The sequence below is a fragment of the Mauremys mutica genome, chromosome 12, assembly GCF_020497125.1.
Source record: "Mauremys mutica isolate MM-2020 ecotype Southern chromosome 12, ASM2049712v1, whole genome shotgun sequence".
In the NCBI taxonomy this organism is placed as follows: domain Eukaryota; kingdom Metazoa; phylum Chordata; order Testudines; family Geoemydidae; genus Mauremys; species Mauremys mutica.
This window is the reverse complement of record NC_059083.1, coordinates 15,351,209-15,357,208: the sequence shown is the minus strand read 5'-3', so window position 1 is coordinate 15,357,208 and position 6,000 is coordinate 15,351,209.

Below are 6,000 nucleotides of genomic sequence, written 5' to 3'. Positions count from 1 at the left end.
GTTCTGCTGGTCGGCTGCGCCTGGAGTGTGGTATTTGCTTTTTGATATCTGACAGTTAGCTTATCTAGCCTCTTATTTTTTCCCCTACCTAACTTGGTACCAAATATCTACTCAGGATATCAGGATTGTATTAGTGAGCTCAGAATTGCACAATTGCTTAGCTAGCTTGTAATAATTGTTCTAGTTGTTATTGAATTGTTAACTGCAAACTGTTTATGTGAATGAATCACTGCCCTGTCTGTGTCCAGTGTGTGTGTGTTTAAACTTGGGAGCTGCCTCTACTTAGAGAGTAGCTGACCAAGGGGGTCCAGTCCCCGCGGTCTGAGTGAGTGGAATCTGCCCAGCTGCAGCCGCACCACACTCTGGATTTATCCTCTGTGTGAACGCAAGGGTGGCTGAGGCAGTGGCCCGTGGGTCTCTTTTCTGTGTTGCACCGGGCATCGCCCTGACGAACCCGATTCCTACCTTGAGAGATTGGTGTGCCTGTCTATTTGGTGGTGTGGCGAGCAGTATACAGTACATTGTTATTGCTTTGAATTTGCTTGCATTGTTTATCTGAGTCCCAGTTGGCAATTGCCTCCTCCCCCGGCCCAAGGTGTAAAGAAATCCCTAAATAAACGCAGCCACTTGGCTTTTCAGTGTTACCCTGGTCCTGCCTGTCTTTTCCTCACTCAATACCAAGCTTGAACGAACCCCCAGCTAATTCAGACAGCCGGTAGGGAGAGTGGATGGGCCAATGGAATCAGCCTTTGTCTGCCTGTCCCTGAGGGCTGCTGGGGGAGTCCAGGGCAGCTCGTTCTTCAGGTGATGCCACCAGAGGGCTCCGGCTGTTCCTCAGGGAGAGGAGTTTACAGGGGAGTGCGGGGAAATCCCCCAAAGTGGCCCCTTCAGTTCTGCTCTTTTTCTAGCATTTGGCTCAGAGTTGCTGTTATGGGAAGGGTCTGAAGAGCCTTGGGGGAATGTGGAAGTATAAAAAGGGGATTTGCAGCAGCTATCTTAGGGTATGTCTACACTACAAGACTATTTCGAATCAACTTAATTCGAATTTGTGGAATCGACCTTATGAAGTCGAAGTTGTGTATCCACACTAAATACACTAGTTTGACTGTGCGAGTCCACAGTAACGGGGCCAGCGTCGACTTTGGAAGCGGTGCACTGTGGGAACCTATCCCACAGTTCCCGCACTCCCCGCTGCCCATTGGAATCCTGGGATTTCCCCCCAATGCATGCTGGGGGGAAAAATGTGTCGAGGGTGGTTTTGGGTAACTGTCATCATTGAACCGTCAATCACGCCCTCCCTCCCTCCGTCCCTGAAACCGCCTGCGGGCAATCTGTTCGTGCACTTTTCTGCTCAGTGACAGCGCGGGCGCCACAGCACTTTGAGCACGGATCCCGCTGCAGTTATGGCCATTGTCAACTCCTCGCACCTTATCGTCCACCTCTTCCACAGTCAGCTGCTGAGAAATAGGGCTACTTTTCAATGGTGCTGCGAGCACTGGTGGACCATGGGGGACGTTTTACCAACATCAACGTCGGGTGGCCAGGCAAAGTTCATGACGTGCGTGTTTTCAGGAACTCTGGTCTGTTTAGACGCCTGCAGGAAGGTAGTTTCTTCCCGGACCACAAAATAAGTCTTGGGGATGTGCAGATGCCTATAGTGATCGTCGGGGACCCAGCCTACCCGCTAATGCCCTGGCTCGTGAAGCTCTGTGCAGGCGCCTTGCACAGCGACAAGGAACTCTTCAAGTACCAGCGAGCAGTGAGCAGCGTGACCTGTGACTGTTCAGTTTCTTTACAGAGAAGCTGAACCTGCCCCTGTTTCTTTACCAAGTTACTGTTGACTAGCATCTGCAGTTACATACCCCGCCCACCCCACTTCCCCAACTTCCAACACACGGTTAAAAATAAAATACATGTTCCACTGTAACTTTACAAAGGTTTCTTTATTGATGACTTTGCGTTACAGGGTTGAAACTGGGACACGGACTGTGCTGGGTAGGGTGTGCAGTGATGTAAAGACAGCCTGTAAACTCGAGGAATGACAGGCTCCTGCTCCCAGAGCGGTCTGCAGGGCCGGACTGGATGTTTCAACGGAGCCTGCCATCCCTCCTTTTTGGGACTCTGTGTGCGGGGGCTATGTTGCCTTTTGGCGGGGGAGGACGGATACAGCTTCCTCTGCTGCGTGGCTGTGTGGTCCAGGACAGGGACCGTTGCATGAGATCTGTAACCCCCCTCCCCTGCTACAAAGTCACGTACCCCTCCACCCACACAGAACCTGCAAACCACCTCCCATACCGACCAGGGTGCGTACTGACTGCAGTGTGTGTGTGACCTGCTGCTGATCCTGCCCCCATGTCTGTACCCTGGTAAAGGTGATTGTCCTGTCAAATTACCAACCCCCTTTCCCCCCTTCAAACACAGTCTCCTCTAAAAGAACATGACGGAAACAGTAATTAACAGAAAAGTATTTTTTATTATCAACTAGACAGTTAGGGGATGAAACTGGGATGGGGGCTTGGGTGAGGCGGGAAGGAAAGGACTTCTCAAAATTTAGGCTATGAGAGCTTTTGGGTACTTGAGCACTCTGCTGGGGTGCAGTGACAGTTTACACGGCCTCTGGCGCCCCTCCTTCTGGTTATTTTGGGTGAGGGGGGGTATGGGACTTTGTGGCGGGGGAGGGCGGTTGCAGATACACTGCAGGGGGGCTCTGTCCTGCCTGAGGTCCTGCAGAACATGCACAAGGCGCAGGAGCATGTCCGTTTGCTCCCTCATTAGTCCAAGCAGCGTTTGAGTCGCCTGCTTGTCTTCCTCACGCCACCTCTCCTCCCATTCGCTGTGTGAGCACTGGTACAGAGACAGGGTCTCCCTCCACTGGCTCTGCTGGTCCGCGTCGTCTCGGGAGCACCCCATAAGTTCAGCGAACATCTCGTCCCGTGTCTTTTTCTTTCGCCGCCTAATCTTTGCCAGCCTCTGTGAGGGGGATGCTGTGGCGGGTCTGGAGGCAGTCCAAGCTGTGTGATGGGAAAAAGGGAGTGAATTCTTTGCAAAGATAATTTTTTGCGAACAATGAACACAGTCTAGTCTGTCTCTGTGAATTCTGGGTTGAGATCCCAGTGCCTGATGGGGCAAAAACCATTTTCGCGGGTGGTTCTGGGTAAATGTCATCAGTCATCCCTTCCTCCGGGAAAGCTACAGCAGACAATCATTTCAAGCCCGTTTTCCCTGGATTGCTGTGGCAGACGCCACAGCGTGGAAACCATGGAGCCTGTTTTGCCTTTTGTGCCTGTCACCGTATGTGTACTAGATGCCGCTGACAGAGGCGGTCCAGCAGCGCTACACAGCAGCATGCTTTTGCTTTTGCATGACAGCAGAGATGGTTACCAGCCATATTGTACCATCTACCACACCATAAATTGGTAATAAGATGGGCATGGTTACCAGTCCTTTTGCACTGCACCATTTGCTGCTGTTTTAAGTGCCCCTGGCTGCTCTTAGCCAGTGGCGCAAAAGCCAAAATTGGGAATGACTCCCTGAGTCAATCCCTCCTTTTTGGTATCTAAAAATAGAATCAGTCCTGCCTAGAATATGGGCAAGTGTACTAGAGAACCACTGTATCAGAGAACCAGAGAGCACAGCTGCTCTGTGTCAGATCCTCCATAGATTATGAGCTGTATGCTATTCACAGGGGGTGCTCCTGCAACAACCCCACCTGTTCATTCCATTCTTCCCCAGCCTTCCTGGGCTACCATAGCATTGTCCCCCCACTAGTGTGATGAAGTAATAAAGAATGCAGGAATAAGACACAGTGACTTGTTAGTGAGAAATGAGTGGAAGGCAGCCTCCAGTTGCTATGATAGTCCAGATAGGACACTAAGGAGTGTGGAGGAGAGGAGCCCAGCATCCTGCTGCTAGTCCAGGGGCAATTGAATCTTTTCTTTACACATGAAGGGTGGGGGCTGATGAAGCTCAGCCCCCTGTTGCTATGATGACGATGGTTATCAGCCATATTGTACCATCTACCAGGAAAAATTAGGGCCAGGCGCCCTTGATTGACCTTACCGATGCTAGTCAGCATGGTTACCAGTCCTTTTGCACTGCCCCATGTGCCAATAGGCTGATGATGAGGACAGGTACCAGTCATTTTGTACCATCAGCCACCCATGGCGGGGGGGGAAGCAAGGATGTTGGTGTTGAGTGCTGCACCATCGCGTCTATCTGCAGCATTCAGTAAAGATAGGGTGACATGTAAAAGAGTCAAGAGAGGATTGTTTTCCCTTTCACTTCTGGGGGTGGGGGTGGGGGGGGTGCGTAAATTGCCTAGCTATGCCCTGACCCACCGCGGACACTGTTTTTGACCCTAGAAGCATTTGGAGCTCAGCCAAGAATGCAAATGCTTTTCGGAGACAGCAGGAACTGTGGGATACCTTGCGTCCTCAGTCCCCCCTCCCTCCATGAGCGTCCATTTGATTCTTTGGATTTCCGTTACGCTCGTCACGCAGCAGCGTGCTGAGTCTCTGCTATGCCGTCTGTCCGGAGATTTTTAAAAAATACTTTGGACCAGGCATAACATTACAGTAATTCCCCTAATTAGATGCAGGAGTCTCCGAGCGAGATCACCCTGAGGACGGTCACTGAAGGAGATAGAGAGCGCATGCTGCATGAAAGCCAGCACAAACCAGGGCCCTATGCAGCCGTGCTCGGGGAGGCAATGCTCCCTGAGTACCTCATGAAAGCCTCGCGCGGAAAAGTGTACTACCACGGAGCACCCAATAAGGCAGCGCTCCCCAGGAACCTCCTGCGGAGGCTTTTACATTACCTCCAGGAGAGCTTCGTGGAGATCTCCCAGGAGGATTTCTGTTCTATCCCCATATATAGAGAGACCTCCTTTTCACATACTATTAAGAATAAAAGTTTACATGGTTAAAGCACTTACTGACTGCTCCTTCCCCTGATTCTGGATCCGGGTTAATGGCCGGGGAGGGTTGGTAGGGGATCTCCGTGAGGGTGATGAAGAGATCCTGGCTGTTGGGGAAACCAGCGTTGTAAGCGCTGTCGCCTGGCTTGTCCTCCACAAACCCTTCCTCATCTTCCCCGTCCGCGAACATCGCCGAGGAACTGGCCGTCGACACTGTCCCATCGTCAGAGTCCATGGTCACTGGTGGGGCAGTGGTGGCAGGCTCCAGAGCGTCCGTTTGCCGCTTTGATTTTTTGGTAGCCTTGTCTGGGGTCCTTGATTTTCACGCGGTGCTGCGTTGCATCCCAGCTGTATACTCTGTCTCTCATGGCTTTGGAGACCTTCTCGTAGGTCTTTGCATTCCGTTTTTTGGAGCGCAGCTCCAAAAGCACAGATTCCTCGCCCCACACACCGATCAGATCCAAGACTTCCCGGTCAGTCTATGCTGGGTCCCTCTTTCTATTCAGAGATTACATGAACTCCTCTGCTGGAGAGCTCTGCATCGCTGCCGGTGCTGCTGAGCTCGCCCCGATGTCCAACCACGAAATGAGATTCTAACTGTCCAGACAGGAAAAGGAATTCAAATTTTCCCAGGACTTTTCCTGTGTGGCTGGTCAGAGCATCCGAGCTCGGACTGCTGTCCAGAGCGTCAACAGAGTGGTGCAGTGTGGGATAGCTCCCGGAGCTAGTAAGTTCGATTTGCATCCACACCTAGCCTAATTCGACATAGACATGTCGAATTTAGCGCTACTCCCCTCGTCGGGGTGGAGTACCGAATTCGAACTAAAGAGCCCTCTAGGTCGAATTAAATGGCTTCCTGGTGTGGACGGGTGCACGGTTAATTCGAATTAACGCTGCTAAATTCGAATTAAAGTCCTAGTGTGGACCAGGCCTTAGTGATTTTAAGAGACAGAGCAGAAGACAGGGTGTGAGGGAAAATTTAGCAGGCCTTAAGCTTTAGTCAAGCTCCTGCGTTTGGTCAAGCTTGCTTACAGGCCTTGAACTAAGATCCTGCTTGTTTCTGTATACAAGGGGCAGAAGGAGTC